Source organism: Bos javanicus, chromosome 3 (genome assembly GCF_032452875.1).
Source record: "Bos javanicus breed banteng chromosome 3, ARS-OSU_banteng_1.0, whole genome shotgun sequence".
NCBI classification, from domain to species: Eukaryota; Metazoa; Chordata; class Mammalia; order Artiodactyla; family Bovidae; genus Bos; species Bos javanicus.
The window spans coordinates 30664111-30684171 of record NC_083870.1 but is presented as its reverse complement, the minus strand read 5'-3'; the positions used below and the strand labels follow the sequence as shown (position 1 = coordinate 30684171).

The 20061-nt window shown below is 39.0% G+C and overlaps 1 long non-coding RNA gene across 2 annotated transcripts in view; it reads left to right on the top strand.

Annotated features, from left to right (window-relative positions):
* Positions 1-301: 301 nt before the first annotated feature.
* LOC133244101 (uncharacterized) overlaps positions 302-20061 on the top strand; it is a 62305-nt gene continuing 42545 nt past the window's right edge. Inside the window, exons 1-4 of one of the 2 annotated variants that reach the window (XR_009735306.1) lie at positions 302-1485; positions 3985-4037; positions 5562-5722; positions 6462-6613. This is a non-coding gene — a long non-coding RNA (uncharacterized LOC133244101). Of the gene's footprint in view, positions 4038-5561; positions 5723-6461; positions 6614-20061 lie in introns of both variants that reach the window. The other variant, XR_009735305.1, reaches the window with a different exon arrangement.

Genomic DNA, 20061 nt, shown 5'->3' with positions numbered 1-20061 from the left:
AACTGTCAGGACCTGAACGGTGGAATGTAGGAGGAGCATAGTATGGTAGATTCACAATATGGACCCAGGATCAGATCTGAATTCGAGCTTGAATACTTGGCACTTACCACGTCTTTGTCCTTAGGTAAATCACCCCCGCTCCCACGCCCCCGCCGCTGCTCTGAGCCTCATTCATTCTCTGCTTTGTAAAACAAGGACAGTACCTTCCTCATAAGGTTGTTATAATAATAAAATTAATATTTACTTTAGTGTCTGGCATATAGTAAGAACTAAATAAATGTATAACTAGGGGAAACTGTGAAATTGAATGCTAAAGATTAACCCTAAAGTTCCCGCACTTGGTCCTAACAGTGTAGTCACAGGATCATACTTAGTGATGTATTGTACTTTTGTATTCCTTTTCTTGAAGATGTCCACCAAAAATATATATACCACAAGCCCCATAAAATCTGGATCTGCCCCTAGTAGGCTTTCTAATGTGAAAAGAATACAGGCTTTGGAATCAAAAGACTTGTTCCCAAAACTTATCCCTGTTACTTTGGGCAATTAATTCACTGACCTATTCTGGGCCTGTTTTTTTTAACCAGGTAATTTGAAGATAGTATCCATCAATCTGAATTGTTGTGACAGTCAGGTAAGATAGTATTTGCAAAAGTGATTGGTGGAACTTGAAAAGTGCCCTATAAATGTTTATGAATTAATATTATAATTTTTCCACAAAGTTTATAAAAGGCAAAGATAAAAAGCAACTCCATTGACATATATACACTACCATGTGTAAAACAGATAGTGGGAAGCTGCTATATAACACAGCAGGCTCAGCTTGGTGCTCTGTGATGACCTAGAGGTGCCGGATGGGGGGAGAGGGAGGGAGGTTCTAGAGGGAGAGAGAGAGATGTATACTTATAGCTGACTCACATTGGTGTACAGCAGAAACCAACAACAGTGTAAAGCAATTATCCTCCAATTAAAAAAAAAAAAAGCGATTCCAAGATTCTTAGCTGAAAAAGTAAAAACTGGGGTGGGTGAGCTGGCAAAAGTGATGAAATGGTACAGGTAAAATTCTTGCTTTTCTGCCAGGTTTTCTTCCTGATTAATCCATGAGACATTGAAGAGGTAAACTAGTAAGTGTAAAATCAGAAATTTAGAGCTGAGAGGAGGTTGAAAATCATTTAGCATAACTCCCTAATTTTACAGAAAAGGAAATTAAGGCCCAGGGAAGCTAAAAGACTTTTCTGAGGCCACCCATCTAATAAATGGCATGATCAGAAGAACCAGATATCTAGGCTGAAGATTATTGTACCAAGGAATTTTTAAGTTAAAAGCATTTCATCACAGGGTCTTGCAAAATCAGAGAAGGTATGGTGCTCTCTAGTGGCTTTTGGCTTTATCACAAAATTTTCCAGATAGACTTTTCTATTTTAAAGGTTGATGGACTGTTTGCAAGCTTGTTAATAAGTGAGCAAAATCTCTGAAGATTTCAAGGTAAGAGTTATAACTTCACAAATTAGTAAGAGAATGAGAAAACGCAAATTTTGAAGGTTCAAAACAACTAGTTAACTATTCAGACTGAAAAGCTACTCAATTTTTTTATCTGGAAAAGGAGAATAAAATTACTGTGTTTTTTCTGAGTTCAGCTGCATACTTCACTTCCATTCCCTCAGTTACTCCATCATTTCTGTGAGATAGGAAATAACAGGAAAGCATTCTTTTAAAACACAAGAATACTTAATAGATTAAAAATGTTTCCCCATTTAAAATTTATAGTATTTCGATTGGGAATATGGGAAGAGAAATTTACAGAACTATCCAAATAGGGAATAAGAATATTCCTTTTTGACCTGTTTATCCTCTTAATTCAATTTGATTTCAGCCAAATTGGGTGAGGCTCTTTTTTCCGAAGTCCTTTTCCCATATCGTCATTCCATTCAGTGGTCTGATGTGACTTGTCTCCTCCTCCTTGCCTCTGCCAGCACAGGCTGGTTTGGGCTGATGCACTTCATAATCTACATCACTGATTATGATCTTTCCTAGCAAGCATTTGTTTTAGGCATGGTCCTACATATTTACCAGACCTGTCTACTTTCTTGACCCTGGCTGACCCTGAGCTTGCTCCTTCCTTCTTTTTTCCTCTCTCCTTCTGTCCCTTCTTCTATCCTCACTCCCTCCCTCCCTTCCCTCTTCTAGGCAGGTGGGCTGAGAGTGGGGGAATAATAATACCAATAAATTGATGATAGCTAAGATTTAGGGGATATTTGTTATATGCCAGGCATTGATTGATCTAAGCACTTTACTCATATTAACTCATTTACTCTTCATAAAAATGCTATGGACTGGGTACTATTATAATCCCCATTTTACAGACCCGGTGGCTCAGATAGTAAAGACTGCCTGCAATGCAGGAAACCCAGGTTCGATCCTGGGGTTGGAAAGATGCCCTGGAGAAGGAAATGGCAATCCATGCCAATATTCTTGCCTGGAAAATCCCATGGACAGAGGAGCCTAGCAGGCTATAGTCCATGGATTCGCAAAGAGTTGGACACGACTGAGTGACTAACACTTTCACTTTCACAGTTACAGAGGTAACAGATACAGAGAGGTTAAGTAACCCAAAGTCACACAATTAACATTGGAGTTAACAGAAAATAGTCATTATTTGGTTCTCAGTATACCCGCCTGCCAATGCAGGAGAGAAATAGATGCAGTTTCAATCCCTGGGTTAGGAAGTCCCCTGGAGGAGGGCACAGCAACCCACTCCAATATTCTTGCCTGGAGAATCCCATGGACCTAGGAGCCTAGCGGGTTAAGGTTCATAGGGTTGCAAAGAGTCAGACATGACTGAAGCGACTTAGCCTAGGCTATAAATACATGAGTAGAAATGGTCATTTGCGACTTATTAATACCATAGGAGATTAATCAATAGACTTTGAAGGTCATCTTAGGAAGACCATGTTCTAAGTTGCTTCTACCTCAGCTAAACAATCATTGCCAAAAATCTATTGGCCGTAAAAGCTGCCTTTGAAGCTAGAAAGTTCCAAGAGAACCAACCCCTGCTTATCTGAATCTGGAATAGTTGTGAATCTCTGGGCAGCTAAATTGGGGGTGGAGATGTTAGGACATCTTTTTGAACAGCTAAATTTTAAGGTCACCTATATTCCAGAAAGTTCTGGGTATCCTGGCACCTACATTCCATGCTGTGAGATCCTTCAGTGAGAGTACTTGGACTCTTCTTATGGCCTTCATCCAACAGCAGCAGCAGGCAGTTGGAACTCCTGAACATCTGTACCTCAGACCTAGTGTGAGTCAGGAGAGGGTTGCGTGCAGGAGAGGGAAGCCTCTTAGGTCATAATGATCAGCTTTATGTATCCACTTGGCTGGGGAGCCAGGCCTGGTTGTTCTAACTGAACCTTGATACTGCTGCACTGGTGTACAAGATGAGGCTTGAATAAAGCACAGAAATCAATCTGTGGTGACCTCTGAGAACCCTGAATCTTCCACAGTGCCCTGCACCAGATAGCACCTGTGACACCTGTGAAGCTGTATGTCACACTAGGTCTGAGGTACAGATGTTCAGGAGTTCCAACTGCCTGCTGCTGCTGTTGGATGAAAGCCATAAGAAGAGTCCAAGTACTCTCACTGAAGGATCTCGCAGCATGGAATGTAGGTGCCAGGACACCCAGAACTTTCGGGAATATAGGTGATCTTAAAATTTAGCTGTTCAAAAAGATGTTCTAACATCTCCACCCCCAATTTAGCTGCCCAGAGATTCACTTCACCTGTGACAGGTGAAGTCGGGGGGCTACCAATACTACTTCTGAGCTGTGTATTAATAAAGTGAAGCCTCTCCCCATCCAGGAGTTCAGATGTCATGCCTATCATATTTTACCCTGACAGGCCTATTTTTTGAGGTTGTAGAATAAGGCCATACTCCTTTGGATAGGGTATAAAGGTTTTCCTAAATAAGGTAAATGTTTTCATCATCAGTTGCTCAAAGAAGAAGAGAATTCTCACAGAGGACAATTTGGAACATGGAACAGGTAAGGTGGCACTTCTCAACTTACCTTCTAAGGGTTTGGACTTAGAGGAGTTAAGAAATGTTGAGGATCCCCCTCACTGATGCTGGGGAAATGGCCTCTGCCACAGAGTTTCCTAATATTAATCAGGCAAAGAGGATTTCCTGGAGACCCCAAAATGAAGGTAAATATTTATGTTTTGTTAGTCTGCTTATTGAAACATCACTGTACTTACCCTTGAACTTCAGTCATGTTTCATCTAAATCAAGGATTCAAATCAAAAAGCCCTCAAGAACTAAGAAAAGGTAATCAGCTCACTGTAAGATAGTAAAGACTTTCCTGGGTAACTCATTTGGTGAAGACTGCCTGCAATGCAGGGGACCCGGTTTCCATCCTTAGGTTGGGAAGATTCCCTGGCGAGGGAAATGGCAACCCACTCCAGTATTCTTGCCTGGGAAATCCCATGGACAGAGGAGCCTGGCAGGCTACAGTCCATGGGGTCTCAAGAGTTGGACACAAATGAAGTAGCTAAACCACCACCGCCACCACCAAGATAGTGAAGAACAGTGAGCAGCATGGAGAAAGAGTTCATACCCATCTAGACATCTGAGTTCATGTTTTTCAAATGAAACATTTACCCATATAGCACTAACAGTACAAGTTTACCTGAGATTTCTACATAACATTATTCAGTAATTCAAAGAAAATAGAACTCTTTAAATTCCAGACTTTTTAATAATAAGTGGAAAACAAAATTATGGGGGGGGTGGGGGGGTGCGGTTAGAAAGTGAGTAATGGGTAGGCAGATGGGGAATAGGGCAAACAAATATTGCAGCAGGCTAGTCTGCTCCAGCCTGGTCTCTACTGAAGTATTTAAGAAGCAGGCAAAAGGGGGAGTGCTCCTTCCATGCCCCAAGGTCCTCCCCATGGTGTCAGTGATGATTTAAGAAAGATCTTCAAGGAAAATCTTAGAACAAAAGTTTTCGTGACAAAGGTTTGACAGTCCCCTCCCTATGAGGAGAATCTCCTTCCATTATGATCTTTGGCAGATCAGGATTCAAGTTTAAGAGACCCTGTGGATTGCCTTATAACTTCACCCACAGTTTTCTCCTATCCCAGGTCCATGGTTCCATTTTGGTCACCATGGCCACAGTAACTGAAATGGTCTGCTTCATTCTTTGCAGTGGACAGCCTTCAGCCCTGTAGTCCAAACCAACTGCTTAAAGATGAGTTATTTTCTCCCTAGTGTCTCAAACTCATGGTCTCAGACTGAGGATTTTAATTTTATCTTGCTTTTGGAGAGCCCCCTTTAAGGCTCCATATACATAATGCCTCTTACTGTTTACCACTTCTAATCTAGTAGCAAAAAAGGAACTGGAATATCTTGTAGTGGAATATCCTCTGTTCCATGATGCCTACCTCCAGGATAGCTGGTCTACCAAGTGTCCCCAAACCAGAAGTATACTAACTCTTACCAAGCTCAGAGTATACCATTCCACTGCAGCTGTTTTGTTGTTTTTCCACCACTCAGTCATTGTTTTGTCTCAGGGATGCTTGCCATAACCACATCACCAGGAACCAGGATCTGAAGAAATTACAATAATGAGTTTTTTGCTCCTGTTTCCAATGAAAAGATAAATTAATCTTGGCGCCTTCCAACTTCATATGAATCCCCTCTGGTTTGCTAGTCATTTCATTGACCAGCCCAGGTGAGACATATGCATGAAACAGCCCAAATATGCTTTAGCCATAACATGGGAATATAAAATGCAGGCTATGTTGATTACCAGGCTCACTTATGGAATCTGGTGGGTTAAGTGAGGTAAGGTAACCAAGATCTTCCACCAATAATCTAGGAAAATCTCATCCCATTCCCCCAAACTTACATGTATGTTATTAAGCTATTCTTATGCTTAGTCAGAAAGTGAGTAATTTTTCACTTATAATTACTGTAAGGCTCTGATGTAAACCTTAGTCTAATTCATAGCTAATTCATAGAGTCCAGCTCTTAAGTGCTGGACTATTTCATTTATCTAAAGTTTTGAGGTCATAGGGAGGGATGGGGATGAGGAAGATAAGAGGCAGGAAGGGAATAGATGGCTATTGTATAGTCCCAACCCTGAGCCTTAGCCATTGTACATGCTGTTTCTTCATGGAAAGCGTTTCCTCCATGTAGCAGGTGAGCTGTATACAGAATAACATGGAGATGAAAGAAAAGCAGATAGACTAACAAGGGAGTAGTTTTAATATTTCTATTATATAACTCAAACCTCTATGTAATCCAGTTTAGCTGCCCCACTAATTAATGTGAATTAATAAGTCTCATAATTATGTTTATTCACCAGGTTCTTTCTACATAATTATTGTTTACACTTTAATAAATTGCTTAGGAAGGCCACCTCCAAATCCAAATTAAGTGTAATGTTTCGTTTCCTATTTTCTTCCCAGGGGCACATGATTATGTTGGAAAAAGCTTTGACCTGATAATTAAGTTCCGTATCTTGCTCTCCCTCCTCAAGAAGACTTAGATCTCTGCTCTCTCTTTAAAACATTACGTACTTGTAGGCTTTGCCTATCCAACGGAAGGACTCTTCTAGGCTGTAAGTGGCTCTCCTGAAATTTTAAGGATTTCAAACAAAAATGCATGCAGTCTTTGTACTTTAAAATTCAGGCATTCCAAACTTCTAATGTGTTGTCTGTGATTAAGAATGCAAAAGTCACAGGATTCAGGAAATATCTTGAGAGTATTAGCCACATGAACATTTTGTGATGTAACTTATACATTTTTTTAATATAGAAAGCTTTTCCTCAGGTCAGCAAAGCAAATTAAGTTTCAAAGCTGAGGGGGGGGAATGAAAGGTTATGTTTTAAGGTAGATTAAGAAAGCCTGTGGTTTCCCTTGTGGCTCAGTAGTAAGGAATCCGCCTGCCAGTGCAAGAGATATGAGTTCAATCTTGGGCTGGGAAGACCCCCAAAAGTGAATTTTTTATTCTTATATTCAAATTATATATGGAGTTCTGATTCAGTTAAGTTTTATGACATGAGAATTGTCAAAAAGCAATACATTATTACTGTATAATTTATTTCTGTTTATTTTAAATATCAGTAATCTCTGTTTTAAGCTTGTTCGGGAAAGAACAGGCTATGAACTTTTCTCAACCTTTGATGCAGAACTCAAGCTGAACTGGCAAAGGACATTACCTCAAAGAAATTATTTTTTCTTAAACAATTTAATTTTCTTTTCTCCTTCATAGTGTATCTCTATAAACTTCTTACAACAGGGACTATTTCTTCTCTTGGTATCATACAGATTGCTTTATATAAACCTATATGTATATGGCTAATACAAATTGGTTGATATTTCAGAGTGGTGTCAGATGGTAAATAGCAGCTAACATTTATACAACACAGCCTCTGTGCCAGGTACTGTTGTAAGCATATTGAGAGCGAGTTTGTAAATCCAGTTTGTTAGCCTAGGTCTTCAACTAATGCAATCAACTATATAGTGCTGTATTGTAATGCATTTATAATACTTTCCACACAAATAATACATAAAAGGCAAACTCAAAAAATAAAACATTTTAAAATCTTACAATACAGTACCTTGAAAAGTACAGTAGTATCAGCTATATCCCTGCTGCTTTTATGCTTGCTTCCAAACATCCTGGGCTTGAAATAAAGATACTGTGCATGTGTATTAAGTCACTTCAGTTGTTTCTGATTCTTTGCAACCCTATGGACTGTGGCCCACCAGGCTCCTCTGTCCACTGGGATTCTCTAGGCAAGAATACTGGAGTGAGTTGCCATGCCCTCCTCCAGGGGATCTTCCCAACTTGAGCATCAAACCTGCATCCCTTATGTCTCTTGCATTGGCAGGCGGGTTATTTACCACTTGCTCCACCTGGGAAGCCCAAAAGATACTGCAATACTGTACTGTTGTACTCTATGCAATACTATACGGCAGAGTACACAAAAGCACACCACTTGTCGGGGATGTCCACATGTGGCAATGACCGTGTAAGCCAGACACGTGAGCTAATTTGCATCATTTTGGACATGTGAACATTTTGGACAGGTTCACATCTGTGAAAGTTCACAACTTAAAGGTTGATACATAGGAGTCTTACTTTATTTTTCTGGTAAAATGCTTTAAAAATTTGTGCTGCCATTAATTCCACAATTCAGCCTTCACTCCCTCAACAAGAATAACTAGAATTCCAGTGTCTTCTCTTTATTATTTTGACTCCAATAAGATGTCACTTTTTAGATCCATGCTTGCCCTCAAGACTTGACCTGAGTATGCAACTGGGCTTCCCAGGTGGCTCAGATGATAAAGAATCTGCCTGCAATACAGGAGACCTGGATTTGATCCATGGGTTGGGAAGATCCCCTGGAGAAAGAAATGATTACCCACTCCAGTATTCCTGTCTGGGAAATCCCATGGGCAGAGGGGCTTGGTGGGCTACAGCCCATGGGGTCAAAAGAGTTGGACATGACTGAGTGATATCACAATACAGTTGGTTATCTTGTATAAAGCAAAAAACAGAGCCTTAAGTAACTTTGTATTTGGTATAAATCCTTGATTAGCTTCACTGAAGTAGTAAGAGATACTATGAAAATGTTGATTAGAATTTTGCTTGCTATACCTTGCATAATTTTTCAGAAAAATATTGGCCAGGACAATAAATATATGCCATATATATATGACAAAGTGAAAGTGACGTCACTCAGTTATGTCCGACTCTTGGCGACCCCATGGATTGTAGCCCATGGAATTTTCCAGCCAAGAGTACTGGAGTGAATTGTCATTTCCTTCTCCAGGGGATCTTCCTGACCCAGGGATCAAACCCGAGTCCCCTCATTATAGGCAGAGGCTTTACTGGCTCTAGAACACAGGCTCAATAGCTCTGGCTCATAAGATATATATATATATTGATATTGATATTTCTCCCGGCAATCTTGATTCCAGCTTCTGCTTCCAGCCCAGCATTTTGCATGATGTACTCTGCATATAAGTTAAATAAGCAGGATGACACTATACAGCCTTGACGTACTCCTTTTCCTATTTGGAACCAGTCTGTTGTTTCATGTCCAGTTCTAACTGTTGCTTCCTGACCTGCATATAGGTTTCTCAAGAGGCAGGTCAGGTGGTCTGGTATTCCCATCTGTTTCAGAATTTTCCACAGTTTATTGTGATCCACACAGTCAAAGGCTTTGGCATAGTCAATAAAGCAGAAATACATGTTTTTCTGGAACTCGCTAGCTTTTTCCATGATCCAGTGGATGTTGGCAATATGATCTCTGGTTCCTCTGCCTTTTCTAAAACCAGCTTGAACATCTGGAAGTTCATGGTTCACATATTGCTGAAGCCTGGCTTGGAGAATTTTGAGCATTACTTTACTAGCATGTGAGATGAGTGCAATTGTGTGGTAGTTTGAGCATTCTTTGGCATTGCCTTTCTTTGGGATTGGAATGAAAACTGACTTTTTCCAGTCTTGTGGCCACTGCTGAGTTTTCCGAATTTGCTGGCATTTGAATGTAGCACTTTCACAGCATCATCTTTTGGATTTGAAATAGCTCAACTGGAATTCCATTCATGGCATCTGGTCTCATCACTTCATGGGAAATAGATGGGAAACAGTGGAAACAGTGTCAGACTTTATTTTTTTGAGCTCCAAAATCACTACAGATGGTGATTGCAGCCATGAAATTAAAAGACGCTTACTCCTTGGAAGGAAAGTTATGACCAACCTAGATAGCATATTAAAAATCAGAGACATTACTTTGCCAACAAAGGTCCGTCTAGTCAAGGCTAGGTTTTTTCCAGTGGTCATGTATGGATGTGAGAGTTGGACTGTGAAGAAAGCTGAGCACCAAAGAATTGATGCTTTTGAACTGTGGTGTTGGAGAAGACTCTTGAAGAGTCCCTTGGACTGCAAGGAGATCCAACCAGTCCATCCTAAAGGAGATCAGTACTGGGTGTTCATTGGAAGGACTGATGCTGAAGCTGAAACTCCAATATTTTGGCCACCTCATGTGAAGAGTTGACTCATTGGAAAAGACTCTGATGCTGGGAGAGATTGGGGGAAGGAGGAGAAGGGCACGACAGAGGATGAGATGGCTGGATGGCATCACTGACTCGATGGACATGAGTTTGCGTGAACTCCTGGAGTTGGTGATGGACAGGGAGGCCTGGCGTGCTGTGATTCATGGGATCTCAAAGAGTCGGACACGACTGAGCAACTGAACTGAACTGAACTGATATATTTATATACATGAAAGTTCCCTATCACTTATAATGTAATAAAGATTAATGGGTTGGTTCAATTTAGAATCTAGCAAAATGACAATAGTTTTTTCCTTCAATTCAGTCTTTGTTTTTCTTCTTAAAAAGCCATTTAGTTTTCATGCAGTTATGACATTTCACCATTTAGCAGTGACAGGAAGTTTGATAAAACTGCCATTAGATAAGCTTGGGACCTGACTTTTTATTTATTTTATTTTATTTTTTCTGACTTTTTAATAGTAGAGTTAATGTATCTTCTTCTAGATCACAAGAAGTGTTTTTTCCAATGAGTAGTAATTTCATAGATTTAGGCGGATGAAAGATACTCTAGCTTTGTTTACTTAGAAATGTTTAAAGCACTAGCCTAGAACCAATTATAAAAATGTTGTTCTTCTATTAACCAACGCACTTTTTCTAGCTGTTCCACACTTCTGTTGTTTCTGAAGACATTTACAGAAAGTTTGCTACCATTTAGGCACATTCATTTTAGCAATACCACTGCTATACTTATGGATTCCACAAAGCTTTAGTAATCCAAGTGCGTGTTTAAGACATTCATTGTACTTAATTCATCCATTTATTCATTCCATATTTATTGACTTCCTACTAGGGAAGTCCCATAGTTTTTTTTATATATGCATATTATGGTAGCATAATGTAATATACTATTCTGCATTTCTCCTTTTTTCATTTAACAATTTCTAATTTATAAGGTATATTGTTCTTTGGGCACATTAAATTCATTTCAATATTATGACCAACACATTTCAATATTAAAGTTATAGTAAAAAGATAAGGAAGTAGAAATGACTTCCTGGTGTTCCAGTGGTTAAGAAACTACCTTGCAATGCAAGACATGGATTCTATCGCTAGTCTGGGAAATGAGATCCCACATGCCGCAGAGCAGCCGAGCCCTCGCTCCACAACTACTAGAGAGTCCATGTATCACAATGCAAGATCCCACATGCCACAACTAAGAACCGACACTCTAGAAAAGACTTTGAAATGATTTCCTTAAGTCAACAGGGTGCTGTTTATTACAGAATCAAATGTCTACCTTTTCTAAAAAATAAATTATAAATATACACGTGAAACAACAACCAAAAAAATTAAGAGGAAAGAGAATAAGAGTAGATATATGTTCAGGAAATGGAGAAGGCAATGGCAACCCACTCCAGTACTCTTGCCTGGAAAATCCCATGGATGGAGAAGCCTGGTAGGCTGCAGTCCATGGGGTCGCTAAGAGTCGGGCATGACTGAGTGACTTCACTTTCACTTTTCATTTTCATGGATTGGAGAAGGAAATGGTAACCCACTCCAGTATTCTCGCCTGGAGAATCCCAGGGACGGAGGAGCCTGTTAGGCTACCGTCTATGGGGTCACACAGAGCCGGACACGACTGAAGCGACTTAGCAGCAGCAGCATGCTGAGGAAAGAACCTATATAGGCTCAGAAAAAGGTAAAAGGGCAATAAACTATGTAAAGATGTGCTTTGTGATTCTGTACATGGTGTTACAGGTAGTTCTTTAGAATGATAAACTATCAACAATAACCTGCTCAGCCAGTAAGTCAGAGTCCAGTAAGGGGGTTCTGTGGGTTTCCATTGTTTCTAGCTTAGTGTTTTTTCTGAGGCGTCCAAGAGAGCATCACATTTGTCAGGACCACTGAAAGCCTTTAGTTTTGTCTTTCAAAAAGTTCTAATGAAATGGCTAGATGGCAGCCGCTTCCAAGGTGTTTATGTTTCTATTTACCTAGCCAATCCACTCACATAATATGAGTCAAATTGTCAGATACCTGAATGTAATATTTCTGTTCTGCCATCATAATTTTGATCTAGTCTAGGACGCTGTACATTTAAAAATGAATACCTGCAATGTGTATTCTTCTAGTTCATCCAAGATTCACTTACCAATGTTTAAAATTTATTATTGTTCAATGCAAAAAATTAATGAAGTCTTAATGTCTCATTAAGAGTATTTCATTATTAAAATATTAATGGAAAAGGTGCTTCAGGATAGGGTCTTGAAATGATTTACTGGTAGCTTTGGGATTTAAAAAGTGAAACATAATTATAAAATTATTTGTGGATAGATAAAAGGAAAACTGTAAAAGAACATTAATTGAAGCTTTGGTCTGGGACCATAATTTTGGCGATTTTTGATCTTCAAAAACAACTGAGTCTTATGGTATACATACAATGGAATATTACCCAGTCATAAAGAAGAATGAAATAACGCCATTTGTGACAACATAGATAAACCTAGAGGGTCTTATGCCAAGTAAAACAAATCAGAAAAAGACAGATACTGTATGATTTCTTTTATATGTGGAACTTAAAAAAATAAACATAACAGAAATAGAGACATAAATTTAGAGAACAAATATGTGGTTCCCAGTGGGGAAGAGAGAAGTAGATGAGGGAGATTAAGAGGTACCAACTTCCAATTGCAAAATAAAATGAGTCATGGAGATGAAATGTACAGAGTGGGAAATATTGTCAATAATAATGTAGTATTTGTATATGATGACAGGTAATAACTAGATTTATCATGTGACTATTTTGAAATGTACAGAAATATTGAATCACTATGTGGTAGAACAGGAACTAAGATAGTGTTGTAGGTCAATTATACTTCAAAAACAAACTCATAGAAAAAGAGATCAGGTTTACGGTTACCAGAAGCAGGGTGTTTGGAGAAGAGGCAGTTAGATGAAGACAGTCAAAAGGAACAAACTTCCAATTATAAGTAAGTACTAGGGATGTAATGTACAAAATGGTAAATATAATTAACACTGCTTTATTTATATATGAAAGTTCTTATGAGAGTAATCCTAAGAGTTTCGTCACAAAGAAATCATTTTTTTCCTATTTCTTTAATTTTGTGTTTATATAATATGATGTATGCTCACTAAATTTATTGGGATAATCATTTTATGGTGCATGTAAATCAAGTCATTATGCTATAGGTTGTGACAAGTATCATGATATCATTTATATGTGAAATCTGAAAAATGATACAAATGAGCTTATTTGTAAAACAGAAATAGAGTCACAGACATAGAAAACAATTTTACGGTTACCAAAAGGGAAGGAGGGCAGGAAGGGATAAATTAGGATTTGGGGATTAACAGAAACATACTAATATATATATATAAGATAGATAAGCAACAAGAACCTACTGTGTAGCTCAGGAAACTGTGTTCAGTATCTTGTAATAACCTATAATGGAAAAGAATCTGAAAAAGTATACATATAGACATATATATATATAACTGAATCATGTTGCTGTACACCTGAAACTAAAACATTGTAAATCAACTATATTTCAATAAAAAATAAATAAATTTAAAAAACCTGAATCTGCAGGGCACCTTCTAAAATCTACCCCATCAAAAACAATGAGGCATTTGAGAACATCTCAAAAAGAAAAGTGGTGAGTGGGAAAATGGGCAAAAGACTGGAGTAGATATTTAACTGAAAAAGAGAAATGCAAATGACCACAGAAAAATACAGAGAAGTATTGAATAATAACCAGATATGGATATCGACAAGGATTTCTCTAAATTATAAAATCCAGGTCTTTAATAAAGAGCTTTTCACAAGGCATATTGGCAAAGATGTATTTAATTTATAACTAATTTTATAACTCTCAAAGGGAACTGGAAACCAGCACTCTCATACATTGCTAGTAGGAGTAATTCTAGTTATGAGAATTTATCTTTAGGAAATAATCAGGTTTTCTTGTACAAATTTGTTCAGTACGGTGTAATTTATAATAAAGACTATAAATAACCTAGATGTTGAATAGATGAGTTAAACTGTGGTTTTTCTAGATGATGGATTACAAATGCGGCCATGAAAAACATTCATGCTTTAGAAAAATATGGAAAATATTTATGATATATTATTAAGGAATGCAGTTTTCAAAACACTAAGTACAAAGCTATCACGGTTATCTTTTTAAGTAAATATGTGTAAAAGTATGGGCACAAAAGTAATGTTAGAAAATTATAACTCAAAATGTTAAGAAAACCTTTTCCTCAGTGATGGGATAATAGGGTGGCATTTATTTAAGTCATGTCATGACTAGTGAAAAAAGGAATACATTCTATATAGAGAGAGCTATTTTGTTTTAAGAATCTGTGGTAAGTGACTTTTTTTTTTAATTTGAGATTGAGTAAACAAGGATGACAAAGTGGGAGAGTTTTCCTGTCAGATCAAATCATGCACTATTCAAACTGGAGGATGAGTTAGAAATAACCCAATTCCTTTTATTTCATAGATGAAAAAATGAAGCCCGAAGTTATCCTAGGGTACACAGATAGTATTTCAAATCCAAACAATAACTGGATTTTCTAATTCCTAGAATTTTATCTCATCTTTCTTCCTTTCTACTTATTGCATAATGGCAGAAAGTGAAGAGGAACTAAAAAGCCTCTTGATGAAAGTGAAAGAGGAGAGTAAAAATGTTGGCTTAAAGCTCAACATTCAGAAAACTAAGATCGTGGCATCCGGTTCCATCACTTCATGGCAAATAGATGGGGAAACAGTGGAAACAGTGGCTGACTTTATTTTGGGGGGCTCCAAAATCACTGCAGATGGTGATTGCAGCCATGAAATTAAAAGACGCTTACTCCTTGGAAGAAAAGTTATGACCAACCTAGATAGCATATTCAAAAGCAGAGACATTACTTTGCCAACAAAGGTCCGTCTAGTCAAGGCTATGGTTTTTCCAGTGGTCATGTATGGATGTGAGAGTTGGACTGTGAAGAAGGCTGAGTGCCAAAAAATTGATGCTTTTGAACTGTGGTGTTGGAGAAGACTCTTGAGAGTCCCTTGGACTGCAAGGAGATCCAACCAGTCCATTCTAAAGGAGATCAGTCCTGAATATTCATTGGAAGGACGGATGCTACAGCTGAAACTCCACTACTTTGGCCACCTGATGGGAAGAACTGACTCACTGGAAAAGACCCTGATGGTGGGAGAGATTGGTGGCAGGAGGAGAAGGGGATGACAGAGGATGAGATGGCTGGATGGCATCACCGACTTGATGGACATGAGTTTGGGTAAATTCCGGGAGTTGGTGATAGATGGGGAGGCCTGGTGTGCTGCGATTCATGGGGTCGCAAAGAGCTGGACATGACTGAGCTACTGAACTTAACTGAACTGAATAGTTGGCAACCGTGTTCTTTTAAGTCTGAGAAAAGAGATGGAAAAATTTTAGGATTTTGCTATATCTTAAAAACATGGTAACATATTATTTTTTAATTGTTTTCTTCATATTTTTGAATTGTCACTTCCCTCCCCTCACCCCCCAGAATTACTCATATACTGTACTTATCTTCAGAATAGTTCATTTGAAGTAAAATCGATAAATACAACTTCATGATACTGATTTAACTATCTCTTATATCCTCCCTTTTTACCCAGCTACCTTCCTCAAGATCACAGACTGATTATAAAAGGTAACAGCATGGTCTAAGAAGCCCTGATATAACCTCACTGCTCACTTTATCCCACTCCTTTCAAAGCAAATCCATCATTCAAGTCGCTTCAAATTGGGTCTAATATCTGGTTATGAAAAGATTTCTGACACAAAATCATTTAAATGTGGCTTCCCAAAGGTAGAGCAAGCAGCCTTGGTGCTCAGAGACTGCTGTCATTTAGATGAGAACAGATTATTGTCATCATTATGTAATCTTGTTCGTTTTTTTTTTTTAATCTTGTTCTTTATAAAGAAAACAATTTGGCATTGATTTTACGTTGGTCTTCATATCTGCATGAGGTAATTTGGGGAAGTAATCTGAATGACTATCTGACCCAGCATTTTTGGAAACAAGTAACAGTTTTCAGCACAAATACTTCATGGAAATCTCTAAAGTAATATATTTTTAAATGATCAGAATATCAGAAACTTTTAAATTTTTGGAGATTGTTAGTATGCAAACATATTTCATTTGCTGACATCTCAGTCAAATCAGGATCTTGCTGTTGAATCAAAGAAGCCAAAGCCTATAAAGGCTTTCCTCTGTTATCGTCCCTATAAATAATAGATTCATTCTACTTTAATTTACCTGGGGAGGTATACACAATATGAAAAGACAAAGTCTTGGCCCTCTGTAGGTCTGTCTGGTCTACTAATGGATAATGTGGTGCTTACCTGAGACCTCCATGAGTTTAGTCTCTACTCTGTCTTCAAAAGGAGAGAGAATACATTGTCCTCTGGCTTATCCAAACTGGAGAAGACAGCAGCTGTATGTGACTTTGTATCTGACATGGTTCTGGCATCTGGACAGAATCTTTTTGGTAGTCTGTGCTTTGTCACTTTCTAGCAAGTACAGCAAGTAGGCACCTGGGCCTAACACTTAACCACTCCATAGGACCCCAGACCTCCTTGAAGGTAGGAGAAAGGGGTTCCAGTGTTCTCAGCATTTAGTTGTCAGCCTCAAATGGACCTTAGTGTTCAGTTAATGAACAGGCGGCATGCCAGGGAGAGATACATGAGCTTAGATCTCAAAGGGTTGTATTCTCTGAAGCTGAAATCATAAACCAGAACATCTGATGTGTGTCTCATAACACAATGAAGGCGGGAGGCCTGCTGACGGAAATGTCACAGGCAGCTGCTTTTAGCACTTGGCTCTCACCAATGAAGCTCCTCTCTCCACGACTACACCCCACCCTCTTCCTGCACGAAAACCATTTAGGGCTCATTCTCATCCTGCATAGCAAGAAAGAAGCTGCAAATTCATATCTGTTAAATCAGTCTAGTCTGTGGCTGGTTGATGTGCCTAGTGGATTATAAGAGTGACTGGCTCAGCCACTGTTTTGAATCAGGAAAGGGAGACAATTATGTGCCTTGCCCTGAAAGGTAAGGAACATAGCCTATAGTCCTAATAACAGTGTCCTTTGAACATTGCTTAAATTGCTTTGTTCTCCTCCTGCTGCTAAGTCGCTTTAGTCGTGTCCGACTCTGTGCGACCCCATAGACGGCAGCCCACCAGGCTCCCCCGTCCCTGGGATTCTCCAGGCAAGAACACTGGAGTGGGTTGCCATTTCCTTCTCCAATGCATGAAAGTGAAAGAGAAGTCGCTCAGTTGTGTCCAACTGTAGCTACCCCATGGCCTGCAGCCTACCAGGCTCCTCCATCCATGGGATTTTCCAGGCAAAAGTACTGGAGTGGGGTGCCATTGCCTTCTCCTACCACTATATAATAAAGCTATATAATAAAGCATTTAATGCTGAGTGACTTCCTAGCATGGTTGTGAAGACAAGGTATTCCCTCCATCTGAAATTCTTCCCTCACTTGTCTGACGCCAAATCCTCTTTATCCTTTAAGTTGAAACCTCAATTTCTTGAGGAGAGCTTCCCTAATCCTACTTTCTTACTGCTCAAAAGCAAGAAATCCCTCAGTTTATCACTCCGTAGCACCTGGTTCTTCCCTTTTTACAACCTGTGTCATGCTTAATAATTGTTCACTGTCTGTCTTCCCTATTAGATTTTAAGTTCCATTAGAGTAGGAATCTTATCTGTCTTTTGAACCTGACTCTCCATGAAGCACTGTGCTTTGCACATATTTGGTGCTTAATAAACACGCTGTAATTCATGGGGTCACAAAGAGTCGGACACGACTGAGCAACTGGACTGAACTGAACTGGAACATTTGTTGGATGAATGATGAATCGCTTCTTATAATCACTTTTAGGTTCCTTTGTGAAAATCAGTGTTGAACTCTCTGCCTTCCTGACCAGGAGGTGATACTAAGATTAGGTGTTGAATCCGAGCCGAAAGGACTGTTATTTACTGTTCAGTTCCCCGTACCTGACTGCTGCTCGCCTTTTCATATCACCCAAATCTGAATTCGTATCATCAGGGCGAATTATTTTGCACTCCCTAAGCAATCATTTTTATGAAGATTGCAGTCTGTGTTCATTTATAAGTGAAACCAAGAAGCCTACCTGGCTTTTAGAATTGAGTGTTGTTTCCTAATATTTTTGTAAATTTAAAGAATCATTAAGCTCCTATAGAAAAGATTTCGTGTGATCTATTAATAATTACTTTGAGAATGAGTTTGCCAACTTCAAATAAATTCTTACCCAAACACCTGCTTGTTGACTCTAGGTGTTTTGGAAATACTAACCTGAACTTGAGTATCTAATTCTATCTAGAAACTTTTCAGAGTAGATTCAGAGTCAAAACAAGGAAAACCAACATGATATGCCACTTACTAATTCAGTGATTTATTAATTCAGTAATTATTCATGAACAGTATAAGCCAAATACTATTCTAGATATTTGGGAATATCGGTAAATAAAACATTCTTGTGCTCAAGGAAATAGTGATAGGACTATCGTAGAATAGACTGCAGTCACCAAATATTGCTTTGCTCCTCTGCTTTTCCCAGCCTTCCTTCAGCTACGTTAGGGTCAAGTGATGTCTTCTGGCTCATATCCTTAAGGAAGTCTTGTGTCACTTTCAGGCTGAGGAAGTTATAAACCACTGTGCCTCCTCTGACCCTTTCACCCCCTCACAGAGACCTCAGGAGTTACATGTTCTACATGTACAGCTGAAAGATTGTAGATCCTGAGTCATCTTGGTTAATCGAGTGAAGGTGTGGAATAGAACAATGCACCCTTTACTGCCTGCCAACCTGGGCTAGATATAGGGCAAAGTGTGAGATATATAATTTTACTGGTTAAGCCATTAAGAATTCAGGGTTTGACTGCTAGGATAGCTAGCATTAACTACCCTGAGCGATACAACTTCTATTATTTATTCAACACCTTTTGTGTGCTAGTACACAGTTCTAGGCTGTAAGAGTGATTTATTACTGTTACAGCCATGACAATCACTTCTCTTGCCAAAAGGGAGGCATTTTTAATACTCATCCTGAACTATTACATTCATTCTCATCAGGTATGCTCTTTTTTTTTTTTAAACGGTAACTCTTAGAATAATACGAGTCTTGAAATCTTAGAGGGAAAAAAAGAGTGTTAGGCTTATTCTGCTGCTGCTGCTGCTGCTAAGTCGCTTCAGTCGTGTCCAACTCTGTGCGACCCCATGGACTACAGCCCACCAGGCTTCTCCGTCCATGGATTCTCTAGGCAAGAACACTGGAGTGGGTTGCCATTTCCTTCTCCAATGCGTGAAAGTGAAGTCGCTCAGTCGAGTCCGACTCTTAGCGACCCCATGGACTGCAGCCCACCAGGCTCCTCCATCCATGGGATTTTCTGGGCAACAGTACTGGAGTGGGGTGCCATTGCCTTCTCCGAGGTTTATTCTAGATGACTGAATTTGAAGCCCTTATCCTGATCTATAGCTGGCTGAGTAGGTTATTTAATCTGCCTTGTTTTTCCCATCGATAAAACTTGATGTTAATATTTTGCTCCTAATATCACAAGGTTATTAAGATGACTACAATGAGCTAACTTTATAAACTGTGGAGCATTTATACAAATATAACACGGCCATCCTCATCAAATTTAAGACACGACCAATTTTAGGACACATTATTATTTTATATACTGCCAACAAAGAAAAGAATGCCACAAGTTAATCAATGGGGCAATGCTTTCTATTCATGCAGCCCTTATTAAAGACCTTATTAAGTTTATTTGAGCATGTATTTTTATCATATATTACACTAGTGCATTTTTCATACTGTTCATGGAGTTCTCGTGGCAAGAACACTGGAGTGGTTTGCCATTCCCTCTTCCAGTGGGCCACATTTTGTCAGAACTCTCCACTATGACTTGTCCATCTT